The 22,696-nt window shown below is 52.6% G+C and overlaps 1 protein-coding gene across 2 annotated transcripts in view; it reads left to right on the top strand.

Moving 5' to 3' along the window:
* RAB11FIP4 (RAB11 family interacting protein 4) overlaps positions 1-22,696 on the top strand; it is a 108,688-nt gene that overhangs the window by 44,124 nt on the left and 41,868 nt on the right. The window lies entirely within an intron of this gene.

The following is a 22,696-nucleotide window of genomic DNA, read 5'->3' on the forward strand; positions in this document are numbered from 1 at the left end:
AGGATTATTTCAAGGGAGGAGGAAAAGAAACTCTCAATGTTGAGGAAGCTCTGCAAGCGTCTCAGGAAAGGGTTAGGCAAGAGGAGATTTCTTTACAGGAGGAGTAAACAGAGGAAGAACCTCTGCGGGGTAGGGGCCACAGGGCAGCTTGGCCCTCAGGGTGGATCTGAAGCCAGCCTCTGCTTGGAGAGCTGTTGAGAAGGGGCTGCCTGCTGACTCAGCAAGGGTGGCCGGAGTTCACACTTCACAGCTCCCCTTTGATGTTGAAGGGATGCTTCATCAGAGTCTGGCTAACAAGCATTTTGTCCCGTTGGTCGTGTGGACCAGCAGTTCAAGAATGGAGATTTGGACGGTGGGCCCCATTGGTTCCTGCTTCCCTCCATCTAGACTGTGCGCTCCCAGGGCGGGAGTCCAGCCTCCCTGATCGCCCTGCGCTGCCCAGTCCTGGGCCTGAGCGAGTTCCTCGGTTAATGTTCACTGACTGGCTGAATGAGGGCCTTCCTGGAGTCGGGAGCTCACCTCTCTGGAAGGTGCAGGAACAAGCAGACTGCACCCTCCCGCTCCCTGAGGGACCCCAGCCCTGGGCCGTGACCCCTGCCCCCTTTCCTGAGGGGTCCCTAGCTCCCCCACCCCCTCCCCCTTCTCTAGAGGGTGCCTGACTCCAGGCTAGCACTGCCGATTCCCACCCACCCCCTCTCCTGGGGGCAAGGAGGAGGAGAGGGTGGGGAGGAGGGAGAAGGACACAGACCCAGAGGGAGTAGCAAGGCTGCAGCCCTAGGAGCCGGACCTTCCCCCGCCCCGCTGCCAGGAAGCCTCCTCTCTCAACTTGTCCTGTCTGTGCCGGGATGCCCTGTCTTTTCTCTCTCCCCTCCTTCTCTCTCTGGTCCCTCTCCAGCCCATCTCTCTCTGGCCCTCTGATCTCTCCTGTCACTTGGAGTTGGCCCCAGATCTTGGCAGGAACCAGATACAAGGGCAGGGCTGGGGCAGGAGGGATGGAATGTCAAACCTGCAAAGGCTGTTTTCTTATCTAATCTCTCATCACTACCCCCTCCTGTCTACTCATACCAACTCTGCCAAGGAGGTACCATTACACCCATTTTACTGGTGAGGAAGCTGAGGCACAGATGACAGTTAGGTAGCTTGCCCATGGTCTCAGGACTGCAGTGTGCAGAGCCAGGACTTGAATCTGCACCCGTCTGGCCCCCGGTCCCGCAGATAGCCAGCTCTGCGTCCGCTTTTCCTGAGGCTTCTCAAGTTTCCCAGGCCTCTCCTCACTTCCCTGACCCTGGTCTGGGAGAAAGGACCAGAGAGGTTTTCTTAGGACCAAAGGTAACTCGTCTGAAATATCTCCATTTCTGAAGGACAATCTTTACTCAAAAAAAAAGAAAAAGAAACGAAGTTTGGAGGATGCGGGTTAGGCTGGGCTGGGGAGAGGAGGCAGAAGACTTCCCCCAGCCACTCCTACTTTGTTTGGTGCTCTGAAGTGACCTCTGACCTGCACATCGGTAATATCAGTAGCATTGGTGCTCAGTCATGTCTGACTCTTTTGCAACCCATGGACTGTAGCCCGCCAGGCTCCTCTGTCCGGGGAATTTTCCAAGTAAGAATACTGGAGTGCATTGCCATGCCCTCCTCCAAGGGATCCTCCCGACCTAGGGATCAAATCTGCATCTCTTGTGTCTCCTGCGTTGGCAGGCGGGTTCTTTACCACTAGCACCACCCGCACATAGAGGATCCTAGAGCCTTTTGGTTGGTGAAGGCAGCAGGTCATGCCGAACCTACCCGTGCGAGGCTGTGCTGAGATTGTTAAAAGGTGCTTCTCAGAAAGGGGCTCCTCGGGACTTCCCTGGTGGTCCAGTGGTTAAGAATCCACCTTCCAATGCAGGGGACGTGGGTTTGATTCCTGCTGAGAGAACCAAGATCCCGTATGCTGCAGGGCAACCAAGCCCACATGCCACAACTACTGAACCTGCGCCCTCTGGAGCCCAAGAGCCACAACGAGAGAAGGCTGCGTGCTGCAACAAAGACCCAGCGTGGCTGTCCCCCCCTCCATAAAAAAACAAAAGAGCTCCTCTGCATGGGAGTCTGGGAAACACGTCAAGAAAAAATGAGCTGCCTTCTCGGCTGCAGGAAGCCTTCAGAATGCTCCCGTGCACCTCTAGGGCCAGAGGTGGAGGCCGATGCCAGTCTTCTTTGCTCTGGGAACCCTTCGTGCATCAGCATCTTTGTTACAGAAATGTGGAACTGACGGGCCCTGTGGGTACCCTGGAGTGTGGTTTGAGACGTGTTTGGGGCGTGGCTGCCACTGCTTCCCCAGAGGAAGCAGGATGTGGCCTTGTGATAACAGTGTGGGGTTTGGTCAGCAACTGTTTACTCGGGGACCACAAGGCTGGTGGCAGCGTACACCATCATGTGTGAGTCTGGACCCTCTGTCTACTAGGAGGGTCACTGTGCTACATAACTTTGAAGGGGACTGAATGGCGCCACTGGGAGTTGTGCAGTGCACAACCTGTGCAACTGAACATGATCGTCCTGGTCCTGGGCCTCATCATGGTTGTCTGACTGTTGCAACAACCTGTCTGTTGACTTCCTGACCGCAGCTGGCCTCCTGTGGTGTCTCCTGCCCCCTGTCCCCTGTGTCACCTCTCAAGTCCTATCCTTCTTCAAGTCTCTTCTCCCCTCAGCCAGCTGCCAGAGTCTACAGGTGCCCTCCAGCTGTGCAGGGCCCCACGAGAGGAGTCCTGCTTCTGAGTTCGATGGGCTGTATCATCTTGGGCAAATCACTTAACGGCTCTGGGACCAGCATCTCCATTTATAAATCAAGGATAAGATGTTTGGGTTATAGTTTTCTTTATCACTAGATTCTGAGCTTCGGGATGCCAAAGGCTATCTGTCACTCATCTCTGTTCTAGTGTCTGGCACCTCCTAGGTCCTGGTAAATGTTTGGTCATTCCGATCAAAACCTTTCTGCAGCCTCCCTGCTTCTGTTTGATTGACTGACCCTGGATTTCTTGAACACTGTCTGCCCTCCTGACTCCCAGGCTTTGCCGCTGCTGTTCTCTCCCCTAGGATTCCCTTCTGCTCTGTCAGCAGCCCTAAGCATTTAGGGGATAGCTCAGCTGCCACCCCAGAACCTTTCCCAGGCCTCTCTCCCCACCCCCACTGGAAGCAGCCACTCCCTCTCCCACACCAACCCCTCCCCCATGGCCCTGACACCTCTGTCTGACTGTGGGGTCCTTCTGTCCCACCAGGCTCCTCTGTTGCTCTAGGCAGAGGAGGGGTTGGCACTTCACTGCACCCTCTGGGGGTTCCCAGAGCCTGCTTGGTGCCAGGCACAGGGCGGGGCTCATGATGGAAGGACCCAGAGTGGCCCAGAAGCTGGTGATGGCCACAGTGCTCTTTCCATCTTTCCAGTCTCTCCCAGGCCTCTCGGGTGCCCCTGATGGAGGGAGGAAATTCTGGGCAAGATGGGTGGCCCAGCTGCCTCCCAGCACAGGCTCAGGTTGGGCTGGGCCGGATCAGTGTGCTGATACCGACGTGGGGTGTGGCGTGGGGCCCTTCAAGCTCGGGTTTGGAGTCTACTGAAAAAGTAATCTTTGGGTCTAGTGCAGAAGTAAGCATGTTGGAGACTCATATATGGTGTCTTGGCTCACCAAGCCTGTGTTGTTGTCGTTGCTTAAAAAGAAAAAACACATTTAAAATGCTTACCACAAGGACCTGGCCTTGTGGTAAGTGAGCAGTGTCTGCTGTCTGTGGAAGGAGGCGCACAGCTTTGCCTTGAGAGCATGGACTTTGGGGTCAGAAAGACCTGGGTCTGAATCCCAGCTTGTCCCATTCCTAGTGAGACTCTGGGTACATCCTGTCATGTCTCCAAACCTCAGTTTCCTTGTCTGTGAAATGGGCACAGCCTGGTACACTCTTCCTCAGACTTGTGAAGATTCAGGGAGATGGAGTCGGAGCCCGAGGCGTTGGTTAGGATGTCGTGGAGCCTGACAGCGAGCGGAGCCCTGGAAACATGGGTAGCTATAAATATTACGACTTCACTTCTGTTGTCTGGCAAAGAACCAGGAAGTTCTTGGACCGCTTTATTTTTTTCTCGCTTTCCATGACTAGCAGGTGGCTTTCTCTCCAGGACTATTTTTTCATGGAAACAAAATTGTGTATTTTTCTGTCTCACTTCACAGGAGCGATCACACATGACTAGTAGAGAACAACTCTGCTGTAAACGCTGGGTGGCGTGCTGAGCCCTCACCGTCCACAGCCGCCCCCGCCCCCCGCCACCAAGAGCCCCGCACCCATGGTCCCCTACCCACATCCCCCCACAGACCCTCACTGCCCACAGACCTCCACCCACTGCAACCAGGGTGACGCGGCCCCCTCACCCACCTCACACCCCCACCATCCCCAGCCTCCCGGCTCCCCGCCCCCAGCTCCCCATCCCCACCTGTCTGATAAGTACCTTAAGGCCATTTGCCACAGAGGAGCAGGCATGCGGGTGAAGCAGAAAGCCCCCTCCCCACACACAGGCCTTGACTCAGATCAAATGCCATCCACACCTCCATCCTCCCCAAAGACCGTTCAGCCGACCCCTAAGATGCACAGATAAGAACCATCACTAGGAAAACGCTCAGCCGACCCCTAAGATGCACAGATAAGAGCCATCATTAGGAAGCCTGGCAACGCCACGAGCCCAACAGCCAATCAGAAATCAATGGGGGACCTCACTGGTGACCCAGTGGTTAAGACTCTGCTTCAAATGCAGGGGGTGCAGGTTCGATTACTGGTCAGGGAACCGAGATCCCACATGCAGCAAGAAAAGAAAAATGGGTGTCGGACTCCTCAGTTTGACATGGTGCTTTCCTTCGGGACCATAAAAGAGGGTGACAAGACTTGTCTGGGGAGCCCTGTCCTCCCCTCAGGAGCACGCTGTGGGGACCGCTGTCGCCCAGACTCCAGGTCCTTCCTGTTCAGAGTGTGGTCCAGGGAGGGCGCACAGGAGCCTGACTGAGGACTCGGCAGACTCTGAGGCTGAACCCAGACCGGCTGGGTCAGAATCTGTGTTTTAGCAAGACTCCAGGTGGCCCATTCATATGCTCCCCAAAGCCTGAGATGTGCGCCTGCAGGTCCCTGCGACTGAGCTTGGAATCACCCGGGGAATTTAAGCTGTGCTGATGCCTGGGTCCCACGCCCAGGTCTGCATTTCACTGGCTTGATGTTTGGCCTGATGCAGAGAGTTTTTTTTTTTCTTAATTTAACTTATCTCTCTATTTATTTATTTTCGGCTACACTGGGTCTTCGTTGCTTTGCACAGGCTTCCTTTAGCTGTGGCAAGCAGTGGCTGCTCTTGGTTGCGGCGCACAGGCTCCTCATCGCGGTGGTTTCTCTTGCTGCAGATCACAGGCTGTAGGTGTGCGGGCTTCATTCATTGCAGCACGTGGGCTCAGAAGTTGCAGCAGGCAGACTTGGGCTTCGTTGCTCCATGGCATGTGGGATGTGGGGTCTTCCCAGACCAGAGATTGAACCCATGTCCCCTGCATCAGCAGGGAGATTCTTATCTACTGTACCACCTGGGAAGTCCTGGATGTGAAGAGTTTGTAATGCTCTTTGTTACAAAGATTTGATGTGCAGAGAAGTTTGGGAAATCATGGTTCTCAGTCTTATCGATGGATCCCTAAGCTGTGTTATTGCTTGTGTTTGTAAGTAGGACTTGGTGAGAGGAAGGGCGTAAGCTTGGGTGGCCCTGGCCAGTGCGTGGATGGGTGCACAGCAGACAGGGTCTGGGGTATCAGCTTGGAAATGTGCAGGGAAGCAGTGAAGGCCTTGGACCCGCCCCATAGAGGCCCAGGGGAGCAGGGCACCATCCTAGGGTCCCAGAGTTGACTGGTTGCAAAGCCTGACCCAACACTTCCTTCCCTGGCATTTAGCGGTGCTACCTCCACCCCTCGGTCCTCTAAACAAAGCCTCGGCTGGGTACTGATCAGTAAGCTCACCCCTGCTCTGATCTTGCTTTGTTGGCTGTTGGCTCAGGACTCCAGCCAATCAACCCTGAATCCAAGAAAGTTAAATCCACCAAAGCTAGACATGTTAACCTAGGGGTCCCCAGTCTGCAGAATCTAGTAGTGCCTGATGGTCTGAGGTGGAGCCGATGTGATAATAATAGAAGCAAAGAGCACAATAAATGTAATGTGCTTGAATCATCCTAAAACCATCCTTCCTCCACCGCCCCCGTCCGTGGAAAAATTGTCTTCCACGAAACCAGTCGCTGGTGCCGGAGAGGTTGGGGCCCGCTGGGTTAACACACTGGGAGCTCGTCCACTTGTGTGATGAACACACGCTGGGAGGCCGCTCAGCTTCATGGAGAGCAGCGGACTCCAGTCTGAGCCCCAGCCCTGCCACCCATCCGCTGTGCTGCTCACACTCACCCGGCAGCGTCTCGGCCCTCAGTTTCCTCATCTGTAAACTGGGCACAATTACTTCCTGACTTCAGGAGTGTTCGGGTTGAGTGGGATGAAGGGGAGAGAGCCGCAGGCCGGGCCTAGCAGTGTGGACACCAGAGAGCGTTGGGGTGGCTGAGGGCCCAGCGTCACTTGGCATGGCCCCGGAGGTTTCGGGAACACCAGTCTCGGTCCCCAGCAGCACACCCTGAACCTCTGGGGCCCAGGCCCGAAGGCACATACCTTTCTTCTCCTCTGCCAGACACACGGGCTCAATTGCCGTCCCCCACGTGTGTGTGTGGTGGCTCTGGGGAGACCTGTGCTCCCCGCGTGGGGGACTCCCCAGCCTTGCGGGGCTCATCAAGCAGAAGCTGGCCACGCTTGGTGCCACACGTCCCACTGCATGGGCCCACTCATGACTGAGCAGCTGTCACTGTCACGGTTATTTTTATCCCTCCCTCTGGGAGCCCAGAATCAAAAGGAAACGTTAGCTCTGCAGCCTCGTTACCAAGAGCAGAGGAGCGGGGTGGGGTGGGCGGGTTTAGATCTTCTCAGCCAGGGCCGCACAGGCTCAGAGTCACAGCATCTCAGAGGGCAGGGCTCCCGGAGGCTGTCTTGTATGATGCTGTGTCTTAGAGATGGGGAGACAGACCATCTGCAGCCCTGGACTTCCTCAGCTGCGAGTGGGGCTGGGCTGGATCCTAGTTCTCCTGGTTCTGGGTTGGGAAGTCATTCCCCTGCCTCCCATGATGGCTGCAGCCACGGAGGAATCAGGGTAGTGCTCTGGAGACCTCACCCCCTAGCCGGTTTTTTGGTGGGAAATGCAGAGTCTTGGGCTCCAGTGCCTGACTCAGGAGCTGGGGTGGACCTAAGTATCTGCATCCTTAGCAAGCTCGTCTGATCAAGGTTTGGAATCACTGGTGTGGACTCTCCCGCTTGGTCCCAAAGCCCCAGACCTGAGCTCTGGGCCTCCCTGCTCCTCTCAGGCATCAAAATCCCAACCCCGAATCACAGAAGGCACCACCTGTGTGGTATAGCTGCCAAGAGTGTGTCCCAGGGGAAGGGGACAGAGGCAGGGTCCTGTCACGGATAAATACATGCACCCTGGATCCAGGCAGCCTGGGAGCGAATCCCACATCTGCCACTTCTAGTTGTGGGTCCTTTTATTCATTTATTGTTTTAGGTCTTTATTGAATTTGTTACAGTATTGCTTCTGTTGTTAATATTCTGGTTTTGTGGCAGAGAGACATATGGGAATCTTAGCTCCCTGACCGGGGGCTGAACCTGCACCCGCTGCATTGGAAGGCGAAGTCTTAACCACTAGACCACCAGGGAAGCCCCGGGTTGTGGGTCCTCAACACGTTTCTTCATCCACTGGTGCCTCTGTTTCCTCACCTGTAGGTTGAGGAGGTGAAGCTTCCCTCCTGAGGTGTTGTGAGGATTCGATGAGTTAGTACAAATAAAGTGCTTAGGCTGGTATCTAGCACATAGTCAAGTCCATAGAAACGTCACTGTTTATGCCCATTTTACAGGCTGGGTAAATTATGCTGAGAGAGGTTAAGAGACTGTCCTAAGGTCACAGAGCCGTTAAGCAGCAGAGTTGGTGGGGGCTTCAATGCTTGTCCTCCACAATAGCTGCCTGGGTGTCCACAGCCTCCCCAGCCCTGCCAGCCACCTGCAGCTCTGGTGATGGGTTACAGATTGGCCAGGAAAAACACCCCCATCCCTGCCCCTCCAACCCCTCATCGCACACCTCGGGTTAGGCTTGGTTATCAGTTCTTTTAGCCCCAGACGGAGCTACCTTTGCCCGTGAATTCCCTCACTGGGACAGAAGCTGCTGCCGCCCTCTATCTTGAAACCTCAATTTTTGTTATGGCAATACCCACTTATACTCAATTGAAAGCTTACTTTCAATTTCTGATAGAAACTGCACTTCAAACCTCTGCATTTTGGTCTAAGAGCATGCTTTCAAGCATCAGCTCTTCTGGTCCTGGTGCCACTTTCTTGTCTGGGAAAGAAAGCAGAGTTAAGAACTTCCCGGGTGGTCCAGTGGTTAAGACTCCACGCTTCCAATGCAGGGGGCGTGGGTTTGATCCCTGGTCGGGAAACTAAGATCCCACATGCCACACAGTGCAGCCAAACGGAAAGTAAAGTCCAGATGTCCTTAAACCGAATCTCTGCCTCCAGCCTTCTGGCATTTGGAGAGGACCTCACAGCGCCCCTCTGTCCCACTGCCCACCACCCCGTAGTCTTTCTCTGCCTTCATTCTCATTCGAGTGGTTCCGCTGGAATTGGGAAGTTTGGTCTAACATGTGGCTGGTGCCCACCTTCAGAAATGGCCCCAAAGTACCTCTCTGGTTGTCCCGAGACCTCAGGAACAGAGAGGGGCCATTCAAGCCTGCCGAGGGCCTGGCAGGCGCCTTGCCCGCTCTTTCCGCCGCCCACCCCTCTCCCTCTCGGTGGCTCCATTACGGCTTCTTTGCTCTTCTTTCATCTCCGCTGGGATAGAATCTGCCCTGAGCGGTCAGGGCCCGGCCAGCTCTCAGGGCCCATTCTAATGAAGGTAACTGAATGCCTGGGCGGCTGAAACCGGCCCTTTGCAAAGCAGCCAGGGGAGGGCTGCCCTCAAGGGCAGAGTGTGCCAGCTCTTGTTTGCCTCAGCCTGGCATTCGAGACGGGCTGGGCCCTGCCGCGCGGGTGGAGGGGCCCAGGAAGGGGAAGGGGCCGGAGAGCAGGTTTATTTGGGGTGAACTGCACTGGCTCATGGCAGTTTGCTGTCAGTGCTTCCAGAAGTTGGAAAGGCAACCAGTGGATTTGGGTCACAAGGGGGTGGATGAAGGAGACAGTTGGATTAACCAGGACTCTGCTGCCAAATGCAGGGGCCCAGGGCTCTGGACTTGGGACCCTTCTGATCAGAGCTTCTCCTTCCCTCCTTTCCTTCCTCCTTCCCTTCCTCCCTCTGCTCAGATCCCATAGGTGCCAAGGTGCCCTTGGGCAGACACGTGTCACCACTGTCCAGGGCTTCATTTCTTAGACTCAAGAGGTCTGCAGAAGAGTGGAAGGGCTTGGGAGGCAGGCCTGCATCCAGATCCTGGCTCTGAATGCCCTTGGGCAGGTTACATAATGGTTTTGAGCCTGAGTTTTCTCATCTCTGAAATGGGAAAAGTAGTGACTCTGCTCTGAAGCATCCAGATTTTGTGGGACCTGAAGCTCTTAGAATGCATGGAGTCATCCTTCAGGATCTCGATATAGCTTCCTTGTGCAAATTTCACAGGGCACGTGACCGCCTGAACACCCTGGCAGGGCCCCTCGCGAGCACATGAGGATCTTAGACATCTAACTTTATTAGCTTCGCGGGTACACATCTACCTGGTAGGACTGTGAAGGGTCGAGTGAGCTAATGTGTGTAGAGCTCCTAGAACAGTGCCTGGCACAGGGTGAGGCCCTCTCACCGGCTCTCAGGGTTGTCGTGAGCATTAGGTGTGTGCAGTGTTAATGCCTGCAGCCCCACACTTGGTGCTGAAGATATGCTCATTAGCTCACCTAATAGTACTCTCGATGGACTGGGCGCTGTGTTGAGGTCTGGGGTCAAAACACTCTCAGTCTGGGATGGGCAACCAAGGCATCAGTTAATCCTGTGCATGAGTGTGTGTTCAGTCTCTTTGGTCATGTTTGACTCTCTGCGGCCCCGTGGACTGTAGCCCGCCAGGCTCATCTGTCCGTGGGATTCTCCTGACAAGAATACTGGAGTGGGTTGCCATGCCCTCCTCCGGGGGATCTTCCCGACCGAGGGATGGAACCTGTGTCTCTTATGTCTCCTGCATCAGCAGGCAGGTTCTTTACCCACTAGTGCCGCCTGGGAAGCCCCAGTTAATCACACAAATAGGTGATTCCGAATGGGATGGTGATGATATGAGAAGTGGAAGCTGTGTCGGGTGATCTCTGAGTGAGTGAAAGTCGCTCAGTCGTGTCTGACTCTTTGCAACCTCATGGACTATACAGTTCATGGAATTCTCTAGGCCAGAATACTGGAGTGGGTAGCCTTTCCCCTCTTCAGGGCATCTTCCCAACCCAGAGATCAAACCCAGGTATCCCACATTGCAGGTGGATTCTTTACCAGCTGAGCCACAGGGGTGATCTCTAGGGGAGAGAAAAATGAAATCATGTGACTTGGAATGTAAAGAAAGTTCTCTCGTGAGATATGAAAAGAAGAAAAGAATTCTTATTATTCCAATTTATGCATGTCCATCTGCATAAATGGCTGACATAAATTGGCTGACACAGTGACCAAGGTCCAACTAGAAGGTAAACAAAGGTTATCTTGTTCCATCTCCTCATCAACTCTGAGATCAGAGAATGGAGCTCAAGTGGGAGAAGTCTTCCTTAGCTGATATATATATATATGTACTCGGTGGCAGAGCTGGGATTCAAACCTCTACCATCCCAGCTCTTTCAGCTACACCACGTGGTTGACATAGATGCACAGATGCCCTTGTAGGCTCATGTGACCTCATGACCTTCTCAGAGGTCATACTACCGCTACCACCAAAGCAGCTGTGACCTCCCTGGATATCAGACTCCAAGAGCAGTCAGTCTCCCAGACTTGGAAAGCCTTCCTGATATTCTCATGCATCTGCATCATTAGTACAGCTCCACAGACCCAGTTCCCATGGCCAGCCCTGTCCTGGCTTTCTGGTCTACCCACTTGGTGCATCTATTCCTGCAGGGGTCACTGATGCTCTGTTACTTGTTACCTTGGAGGCCTGGAGGTGCTCACAGTGTGAGGCACAAGATGCACTCAAACCGTTAAGACAAAGCTCAGAGTTCAAAAAACAAGTAGGGAAGGAGGAGCCCAAGTATTGGGTTCAGAAAACCATAGCAGAGGAATAAGCTTCTCCCTAGGATTGACAGGCATAGCAGAAGGGGGGAGTGGATGAAACATAGCTCTCAGGACCCACTGGAAGGAAGCAGGTAGTCTGGAGTGGGGTAGGATGGGGACTAGCACTCCTTAAGCACCTGCAGTGAGCCACCCACTCTGTTTAGGTGCTCAATACCTTTTTGTTTAAGTTTTGTTGACTTATTTGGCTGTGCCGGGTCTTAGTTGAGGTACTCGAGATCTTCCTTCTTGCACCTTCGTTGCAGTATGCAGGATCTTCAGTTGAGGCATGTGAACTCTTTAGTTGCAGCATGTGGGATCTGGTTCCCTGACCAAGGATTGAACCTGGGCTCCCTACACTGGGAGCGTGGAGTCTTAGCCACCGAATCACCAGGGAAGTCCCTTCCCTGGCCTCTTCTGGAGACAACACTGAAGGACCATCCAGCTCCAGGGCACCTGCAGGGTCAGGTGAGGCCTCGTTACACCTGCCTTATACTCCCCTCTCCCTCTGCTCCATCCTGCTTCCCTCGTGCCCTCTCCGGGTCGACCCCTAACTCGCCCCTCAGTAAGCTTCCTCCACGGACAGTCGGGACCTCAGGGGAGAGGTCCAAGCTGGGCGTAAACCTCTGGGAGCCCCAGGAAAAGGAGAAGTCAGTCCTCGGGAAGAAACCAGGAGGGCAGGCATGCAAGAAGCCAGGCTGAGAAGGTGAAGGAGATAGGTCCCACGGGGTCAAGTGCTGCGGTGAGGTGAGGACCCACGTGTCTCTGGTTTATTCATTTCTGCCCTGCGGAGCTTCAGGAGGGATTTTCAAAGCCAGGGCATAATCTCCTATGGAGATAAAGACATTTCCAAGGGGACACTGATGATACAAGGAGTGTCTGGGGTTGCGAGTGGTTGCAGGGACAAAGAACCTTCAAGGGAGGGGGTCCGGGATCCGAGGAGAAGGGTCCCTCTGTGACCTCTGCTGCGTTGCAGCAGATCGAAGGCGAGTGGGACCTGCACAGGTGGGTGTGCAGACTCGCGGAGGGATCAGGAGTAGGGTCTCTCCTGGTTGCTTCTATGAGGCGATCATCAGCTGCGGGTGAGCAAGGGGGAGGCAGTGCTGCATGGTAAGGAGGAGACCCGACTTGGCCTGAGGGCTCCCAGCTGCCAGTGGCGAAGATGTGATCCAAACCCAGCCCCAAACTAACTTGAAACCCTGGCCTCTGGGCTTCCTGAGCTGGAGAAAGTGCAAGGAATGACCTTCCAAGCAGAGAGAGCCACAAAGGTATCGATTACCTGTTCAGCAGGTGATAGAGGTGGTAACCCTACAGACAGGTGTGGCGCTATCACTGTGCTAAGTACCCTGAGTGGTCGGGTGCGTTCGCCACCGTGCCGCTGGCCCACACCTCCAAGTGTTCTTGGCGAGTTATTTCACTTAACACCCACCTCCCTCCCTGTCCCTCGGTCACCCTGTAGCAGACACAGTCGGTCCTCATATCTTAGATTCCATGGTTGCAGATTTGCTTACTTGCCAAAATTTATTTGTAATCCCCCAAATCCCCACAGCATTTTCGTGCTCATCGGCAGACATGCTCAGAGATGACAGTTTGAGTTGCCCAACCGAGGTCTTCACTATCATCTCATTCTGCAAACAAGTGTCCCTTCAACAGTGTTTTTCATGCCATATTGTTGCGTTTTTGTTCCTTTTTTTTTTTTTTTTTTTTTGCGGAGGGGGCCAGCTTTTGCTGTTTAAAAATGACCCTCACATGTAGGACTGAAGTGCTCCTCGTGTTCCTGAGTGTGGGAAGGCTGTGATATGCCTCATGGAGAAAATGCGTGGTGCGTAAGCTTTGTTCAAGCATGAATTATAGATGGTACTAGTGGAAAGAGCTCGCCTGCCAATGCAGGAGACATAAGAGATGAGGGTTCGATCCCTGGGTCGGGAAGATCCCCTGGAGGAGGGCACAGCAGCCCACCCTGATATTCTTGTCTGGAGAATCCTTATGGAGAGAGGAGCCTGGCGGGCTACAGTTCATGGGTCACAAAGAGTCGGACACGACTGAAGTGAACTTAGCACTCTGAATCAACACCATCCATCAAATAAGGTGTCTTTAAACATGTGGAAAACCAGGTCAGGGATTGATTGGTTAACGAAAATGTGATCAGAGACTGGCAGGAATCGACTTGAACACCAGCTATCGGCTTGAAGCCGAGCTGGGGCTTGAACCTGGCTGGCCAGCCAGAATGTGGCCCTGTGGTAGAGTGAGATGGCAGGGGGCCGGGCCTGGAAGAAAGGTTTCTTTTTCTGGGCGCCCGGAAGCATTCCCTCTCTCCCTCCCGTGCGAGGGCCTCCTCTGGGCCGGGCCCCTCCCGCGTCTGTACCTGGACACAGCAGCCCCTTCGGCCAGCCCTCCCAGGCTGCGGTTTTCCCCTAAGTGGGAGGAACACTGGCTCAGTGTCCCGGGGCCAGGGCCTTTGGTTTCCCGTTGCTGAGCCCGGCCCTGGAAGAGAAGCCACAAACGAGGTGTGTGTGTCTGAGAGGGAGGCCGACTCCCAGCTCCAGATGAGCCTGTTTGTTCAGGGGCAGCCGGGCCCAGCCTGGGTGGATCCAAGTGCGCCTTTGGCCCTGGCCTTGTCCCACCCTGCCAAACCTTCCTGCCCGCCGCCCGCCGTCTCCTAGCCCCGCGCCCGGCCTCTCATCCTGCAGAATCCGCAGCCCTACTTTTGGCATTCATGGGCCAGCTTATTTGCTGTGGGTTTGGGGTGTTTTCTCATCTCCAGATAATCGAGGAGACAATTGTGGGAGACTGTGTTCTCCAAGTGGAATTACAAGCCCTTGAGGATATGTCCTTCTGCCCTGAAGAAAAGATGTAAGGTGACATTCGTCCACTCCCAGGCCTGTCTCAAAGGCCCGTTCCTCTCAGGAACGGCTGAATTTCTGAGATGAATGGCCCCAGAGCATCCCTGGGGCATGTCTGAATTGCTGCTGAGAGCAGGAGTGCAAGAAGGACTCACAGAGCTGTGAGGAGGGAGTCGTGCCCGTGGTGAGGGCGTGCTCAGAGGGCCTGGGGCCCCACCTTGTTGGAGAGCAGCTGTTCTGGGCAGGCTGCCTCCAGAATGACTCTGGGGAGGGTTGGGGTGGATGACCCAGGAGAGAGGGCTTCTCGGATGCTAAGCTGTGGGGCTCAGAAAGGAGCCCGGGCTTGGAGTGAAAAGAGCCGGCATGGGACCCCATCATATACAGAAACTGCAGCTCAAGGACACAGCAGTCCAGGCAGTGTTTGGACCCCAGCATCTCAAGTGGAGGGCCTCTCTGGGGATTCACACACCCAGCTCACACGAGTGTGCACACGTGCTAATGCCTGAGTGCTAACCCCCCTGCCTTAGCACACAGCCCTGGGTGTCCAGCTCTGGCGCCAGTGAGCCCTGGACTCTGCATCCTGTTCTTATATTTCCCAGTGGCTGGCCTGTGGTCTCTGCTCAGTGAATGTTTGAATAACTAGTGACTGGATGAAAAAATGATCTTGGTTCCACTATGATTGCTTTCAGGAGGTGATGTTACAAATCTGAGCCTCCTTTTGTTTTGGTGCACAGTCTCTGGGGTCAGTTCCCTGGGTTTGAATTCTGACTCTCCATTTATAGACTTTACGTCTTTGAGTAACCTCGTTAAGCCTCAGTTTCCTCATCTGTAGAATGGGGATAATACCTACCTCACTGGATTGTTGTGGAAGTTAAATGAGTGAATATCAGGTGAAGCACTTAGAACAGAGCCTCGTTCATAGTAGTTACTTTGTAGCTGTTTGCTATTCTTATCTTTAAAATGAAGACACTAACATCATGTTATTGTGTGTGTTTGTGTGTCTGAGTGTGAGCGTGCCAGGAGCCTGGTGCATTGTTTTCCCAAGTATGTTCCTTACAACACCGAGTCCTTTTGTTGTTAGTTCAGTGAGAAGGGGTTCTGTCCCAGGCTCTCTCCCCTGACATCTCCCAGGCTCTGTGACATCTCCAAGGAGGAGCCAAGAGGTTTGCCCACTGATTGAACCACAAAGCCCTTTTTATGCTTTCAGAGTTGCGATGGGGGCTCTGCAAAATACATTTTTGAAAGCAATAGATATTTCCTCCCTCTCTCTCTCCCTGGAGCCCTGGCCCCATCCTTCTCTCATCCAGTAGCATCCAGGGAAAAATCAGGGCTCGTCTCCTTGGGCTTGTCTCTGGGGCAGGAGGCAGCAGCCGAGTTCCCACCAGAAGGGTGGCCAGCTTTCCACTCTTATGTGGTCAGCCAGGCAGGGAGGATGATATCCCACCTTCAAGGGCAAGATGCTCCCCAGGACGTATCACGAGGTGCATGGGGACACATCACAGAGGCCAGGTAAGAGCTGCAGCTGATTAAAGTAATGCTGAGTTGGACAGTGGATGCCGCCCCAAGAATGATGGAGAAGGGCAGGAGACCTGACTTGCTCAGTCTTTTAGCCTCTTTATTAACTAGTTTCTGCTGATTTCAGGCCATTCAGTTGCTGCCAATAAACTGCTTTTTGCAGAAGAGAGGCAGCTGGGAGTCTTGGACATGGGCCCGCAGATCTGAGTGTGCATCTTGGTTCTGCCACCCTGGCTATAGCACTAACCCTTTTAAGCCTCAGCTTCCTCATCTGTAATCTAGGTGCAGTACATCATTCACACAAGATGATTGGAGTAAAATAAATGAGAAGAAATGAGTGGCATACAGTGGATCTCCAATAGTTAGCTATTGTTGTTCAGTCGCTCAGTCACATCCAACTCTTGGCGACCCCATGGACTGCAGCACGCCAGGCTTCCCTGTCCATCACCAACTCCTGGAGCTTACTCAAACTCATGTCCATTGAGTTGGTGATGCCATCCAACCATCTCATCCTCTGTTGTCCCCTTATCCTCCTGCCCTCAATCTTTCCCAGCATCAGGGTCTTTTCCAAGGAGTCAGTTCTTTGCATCAGGTGGCCAAAGTATTGGACCTTCAGCTTCAGGATCAGTCCTTCCAATGAATATTCAGGGTTCATTTCCTTTAGGATTGACTGGTGTGATCTCCTTGCAGTCCAAGGGACTCTCAAGAGTCTTCTCCAGTACCACAGTTCAAAAACATCAATTCTTCAGCACTCAGCCTGCTTTATCATCCAACTCTCACATCTGTACATGACTACTAGCTGCTATTAATAATAAGCTGCAGGGGAAGTGGTCTCTCTCTGGTTGCAGAGCCCCTGGCCAAGGCACTCACTAGGGCAGAGGGTGTCTCTTCAGAGCTGAGAGCTGACACGATCTAGGAGGAGGGCAACTGAATCTTGGAAAAGGTCTTTCTCATTTCCTTGTTTCTCTCCTTTCAAATTCCATCTCAGGAACTTCAGAAGAGATGCCAGGCCCCACCTAAAGAAATAGCTTAAGGGAAAGACGTAAGCAGCGCGCCCTGTGAGGGGCCAAAGGCAGGAGGACCTTGTGGAATGTCTGGGGAAAGCTGTTTTTTACCCAGACGGCAGGATAAAGTCCGGGACAGCGGGCGGGGGCCCAGCTGCTCCCTGAAGCAAAAGTCAGTGTCTAAATCCGGCGTGAAAATAGTCCCCTACCCCCCAGAGTCTCTGTCCTGCTTTGGTTTTCTTTATTTCCTTCATAGTACATGTCACATACATCATCCGTTCATTGATTTTTGTCTGACTCTCCTCACCTGAAAGCCAGGGCCACAGGAACTGAGACTGTTGATCACAGCTGTGTCTCCAGCACGAGGAAAAGTGTCTGGCACATAGAAGATGTGTGAGTGAATGACGGAATGAATGAATGAGCTAATGACGCCTGCACCTGCGCTCCAACCCCCACTGTAGTCACAAGCCTTTGGCAAAATAGTTCCCAAACTTTGGTACACTGCAGTCCCCTGGGGCATCTTTAAAAACAGCTGCCGCCTGGCTCCTTCCCCAGCCACTGCGATTCGGTTACTATCTGATATAACCTGGGCATTGACTTTTTTTTTTAATTAAAAAATTTTTTTGGCTGCGCTGGGTCTTTGTTGCTATGTTTGGGCTTTCTCTAGTTGCTGCAAGTGGGGCTACCCTCATTGGGGTGCACAGGCTTCTCATTGTAGTGGCTTCTGTTGTTGTCAAGCACAGGCTCTAGGGGTACTGATTGCAGCACGCGGGGCTCATGGTTGCAGCTCGCAGGCTCCAGAGCACGGGCTCCGTAGCTCCAAGGCATGTGGAATCTTCCCGGACCAGAAATCCAACCTGTGTCTCCTGCATTGACAGGCAGGTTCTTACCCACTGTGGCACCAGGGAAGTCGTGGGCATTGACTTTTTTAAGCTTCCAAGTGAGTCCACTGCGCAGCGCAATTTTGGAACTGCGGATTTACTATCCACTCCTAAAAATCAGAGACGTGGGCTGCCAAGTCTGGGAGGAGGTGGGGAGGGTCAGGGGAGGCATTTGAAACAGAAGAGTGGTTTATGCTCCCAAAGCTTTGCAGTCACCTGACTTTACAGAGAGTAAAGGACAGGGAAGTTTTCCTCCCTTGCCCTCTCCCAGTCCAAGTCAAAGACCTTGTTCCATTTCCTCCTCACCCGCCACCACCTCCTCTTAGATGATTGGGTGAGTCAGAGGAAAGGCAGGTTCTCTGACCATCTTCCCTGCTTATTGGGTTTGCATGAGTAAGAAAACCCATTGTTTACGTGAGCACAGGTTGACAAAAATAGAGCCCAGCTTTCTGACACTCAGCCCGTGTCCAGAGTCTGTAGGACCTGGTCCCAGCCCATATCAGCCAGATATCACACAGGACAGCAGGCCCCGGGGCAGATTGCTAAGGCATCCAAGCCAAAGGACAGCCACCAACACTGAGATATTTGCCAGTGGAAGGGGGCTCATGTTTCTGGGGCACACACCTGGTCTAAGACCTGCTCCTGGGCGAGGTAGGGTAGGAAGTGATGTGCTGTCCGGACCACAGCTCCCAGAGCAAGGGGTGGTCTGGGGTACCTCTTCTTCCCTGGGCAGCACAGACCCCTGGAGGCCCTTGCTGGAGCCGTGGGGGAGTGGGAAGTTCTTTCCCTCCGGGTTAAGAGGCCTCTGTAATCCTATGATCCCACCTACTTCCTTAGTACATTTTTCTCTTTCTGAAGCCACTGCTGACTTTATCAAAGGTTGAATTTGTCCCCTGGGATGGAAAGCTGAGACTTTGTTGTGTGTGTGTGTGTGTGTGTGTGTGTGTGTGTTTGGCCACACCCTGCAGCATGTGGGATCTTAGTTTCCCCAACCCAGGATCGAACCCGTGCCCCGTGCAATGGAAGAACAGAGGCTTGGCCACTGGACCGCCAGGGAAGTCCCAGAAAGCTGAGGCTTGTTTAATACTTGGGGTGATGCTCTCTGACTTTGGAATCAAGAGAAGACAAGTGCTTGGGGTGAAGTCTGAGCCAGCAACGTGCAGGGTTTTTTCCACACAGAGAGCAGTAGCTGGTGATAAGGTGTTTGGACAGAAGTAGAGTCCAATGTGTGACCGGGTTTGACCAGTTTGACAGTCCTGGTTGACGACTGATACTCGTCTTGAAGAGCCCTAGACAGAGAGTCAGGAGCCCGGGGCTAATCCCAGCTCTGCTGTGAACTGTGAGAGGAGAAACCATTTCCCACCTCGGGGCTTGTCTCCTTGTTTGGAAATGAGTGGTTTCACTAGACTAGTGACTTGAAACACCTTCTAAGCCATGGAACACCCTGTCCATGTGAAATTTCATGTGCAAGCCTAAATGGAAAGCAGATAGAAGTGGAGTTATTCCTATTGCTTATGGAGAGCACACCCTCACCCCGCTTTTGCAAGGTCTCCGTAGAACCCTGAGGGTTTCAAGGAGACCAGCTTGAGAACCACTGGACCTGATGCTCGTCCCCTGCCCAACCCTGGTATTATTCATGCTGTTGTTCTCTGATCATTTGGCTCATGTTGGTTGGCATCAGCTGTTTGACTAATGTTAACACCAGGTAATGTCCAGAGAGCTCTTTTCCTGTTTTTGTTTTCTTTAATAATACTTATGGACTTGTAGAATCTCAGTTCCCCGGCCAGAGATTGAACCCTCACCCCTTGCATTAGAAGGTGGATTCTTTTCTTTAAAAAAAAGAAACATAATCATGCTCATTTGTTTTTATTTTGTTTTTTTATGTTTATTTATTAATTTATTTTTTTGTGCTGGGTTTTTCCCTAATTGCAGTGACTTGGGGCTACCTTCTAATTTGAGGGCTTCTCATTGTGGTGGCTTCTCTTGTTGTGGAGCATAGGCTCTAGGAGCACAGACTTCAGCAGTTGTGGTTCTTGGGCTCAATAGTTTTGGCTCCTGGGCTCTAGAGCACAGGTGAAGTGGTCATGGCGCTTGGGCTTAGTTGCTCCATGGCATGTGGGATCTTCCTGGATCAGGGATCCAACCTGTGTCTCCTGCATTGGCAGGAGGATCCTTTACCACTGAGCCACCAGGGAAGCCCCTGGAAGGCGAATTCTTAACCACTGGACCATGATGATGCCCTGCCTGCTTAGCCTGGCCTCCCACATGGCCCCAAACATGTACAAAATGTTGCCTCTTCACACCTTCTGATCCTGAGCTAACTCCTGCACAGTGACAGAAGGAAAGTTAACAGGGGTAGACAACCATGGTACAGAGAGAACTCACTGATCTCTTCCCTCACCTGGATCACCCAGGTGATCATGTGTTTTCCGCCCCCATCAGCTCCTGGAGGGCCATTAACTCCTGCTTGTCAACATTCCATCTGCTTCTCTCTGGCTTTGGCATTCAGCGTCATGGGAGTATGCTCCTATCAACAGTGGCAGAATTAGTTTCATGACATAAGAAGAATCCATTAGAGTGAATTGCAGTCTGAAAATTAATCCTGGGTACGTTTCCTGGGAGAGGGCTTCTGTTTTTAATGAGAGTGTTATTTCTCCTGAAGAGACAAGTCAGACCCCTTGGGAGATTCAGCACTGGAGAAGCACTGTGAGGGCATCACCTCCCTGCTGCTCCCCACATTGGGCCTGTCTGACCCCATCCCTAGGGAAGACAGGGTCTGGCACTGGCAGTCAGGAGCCCCTTCCCTACTCATCTGATATCTGGACATATTCCCAGCCTTCTCTGAGTCTGTCTTCTCATCCATAACATGGCGGATGAGTGTTTTATTTTATAGTATTTATTTATTTAATTTATTTATTTGGCTGCACCAGGTCTTAGTTGCGACATAGGATCTTCGATCTTTGTTGCGGCATGCGCAATCTTTAACTGTGGCCTGTGAACTCTTAGCGGCAGCATGTGAGATCTATTAATAGTTCCCTGACCAGGGATGGAAGCCTGGCCCCCTGCGTTGGAAGCAGAGTCTTAACCACTGGACCACCAGGGAAGTTCCTGTCATTTCATTTAAACCTCACAACTGGAAGAGGAAAGGTCTTGTTCCCACTTTATAGAGGTGGAAACTGAGGCTCTGAATTATTACATAACTTGCCCATGGTACACTGTAGGACTGGCAGGCTTTAACTCAGCTTGTCCAGTGCTGAGTTGTGATAGCATATTGTGACACTCCTGTCATTCTACTTCTCAGGACAAATACCTGGAGATGCTCCCCACTACACCAGTTTCAGGAAAAATAAAGAGGGATCAGTAGCATCACCCCCTCCACGGAGCTCTGGACCATATCCATCAGGTTCCCCCTAGTGGGGTAAGGAGGAGCTTGACAGTCTGACTCTCCACTAACCTTGACTTTGAGAAAGCCAAGATCACCTTGGGTTTCTGCTTCTCTTCCCCTGTTCTGGGTGACCCTGTCATGTGACCTGCCTTCTGGAACTAATAGTCCTTAAGGGGCAACAAGAGACTTGGAAGGAAAGAGGAGAAACTGAGATAGAACCCCAGGATTCAGCACCACCCTAAAACCTCACCTGAGAGAGCCAAGCTAAGGTCTCAGGGTGGAGCTGAAAAGGCAGAGCAGGCCCAGGGTGCATGGACTCAGTCAGGTAGCACACCTTTGATGAATGCCTAAAATCAAGTGTACCCACTGGGTCAGCATGCAAAACAACCTATGAAGTAGACAGTGCCAGTCTCATTTTAGAGATGAACACACTGAGTCTGAGATGTCATAGAACTTGTCCTAAGACTTGCAACTGGCCAAAGGGATTCAAACCGAGTTCTGTCTGATTCCAAAGCCACTGCTCTTTCTGGTACACCACAATGCTCCTGAGTGTTAGGACTGTGGGGGTGGACACGAAACCAGAGTGAGAAACAGTCTGTGGCCTCCACATGTAGATCTGAGAACTGCAGCGCAAAAGTAGGGAGGAGAGGGCCAGCCTCCTCCCACATGCAACCCTGGCCAGAAGGCTTCCCAACCTCTGGCTAATGCTGTCCATTTTGCAGGGTCCCCAGCAGGTCTGAGAGCCCCAGTGGAATGCTTTGCCTCAAGAGACAGGCCCTGGTAAACAGAAAGGCAGTTGAAAGTTTGTTTACAAGGGAGATATTGGGGAGAGAGGAAGCTGAGAGCAAAGAGCCAAAGATAAGGGGGCTGAAAAGCTGTGTGTGTGTGTGTGTGTGTGTGTGTGTGTGTGTGTGTGTGTGTGTGTGTGTGTGTGTGTGTGTGTGTATTGATGTTGGACCAAAGGGGCTACCCACAAAGCTGTGTGTGTGTGTGTGTGTGTGTGTGTGTGTGTGTGTATTGATGTTGGACCAAAGGGGCTACCCACAAAGCTGTGTGTGTGTGTGTGTGTGTGTGTGTGTGTGTGTGTGTGTGTGTGTGTGTGTGTGTGTGTGTGTATTGATGTTGGACCAAAGGGGCTACCCACAAAGCTGTGTGTGTGTGTGTGTGTGTGTGTGTGTGTGTGTGTGTGTGTGTGTGTGTGTATTGATGTTGGACCAAAGGGGCTACCCACAAAGCTGTGTGTGTGTGTGTGTGTGTGTGTGTGTGTGTGTGTGTGTGTGTGTGTGTATTGATGTTGGACCAAAGGGGCTACCCATACCAAAGTGCCACCTTGTTGGTCAATGAGAACTCAGGGATGGCCAAGATAGCTTCACATGGGCTTGAACCAGACAGTTAGGAGGATAAGTCTGCTCTGCACCCTCCCTGGTTACACAGTGCAACGTCAAGCCAAAGGGAAGCCACGCTTGCAAAATTTGCTGGTTTACAGTTTGCCGTCTTTTAATCCGCAGCATAATGAAGAGTTATGAGGGAGCACATTTTTTACTTATGTTATACTTACTAGGATCCAACAAATGAGGTGCTTTCTTTGTTTTTTTTTTTAGTTCGTGTTGCCGCTTGCTTGGTTCTTTGTATTCCCATACTGGTTAAAAAGACAACTTTAACTTTATATCAAAAGGTCGGGAAAGTTGTGGGTGGGATTCAGAATGAGAATCAATTTAGGAGTCACAAAGACCCTGATGCTGGGAGGGATTAGGGGCA

This window comes from Muntiacus reevesi, chromosome 18, assembly GCF_963930625.1.
Source record: "Muntiacus reevesi chromosome 18, mMunRee1.1, whole genome shotgun sequence".
In the NCBI taxonomy this organism is placed as follows: Eukaryota; Metazoa; Chordata; class Mammalia; order Artiodactyla; family Cervidae; genus Muntiacus; species Muntiacus reevesi.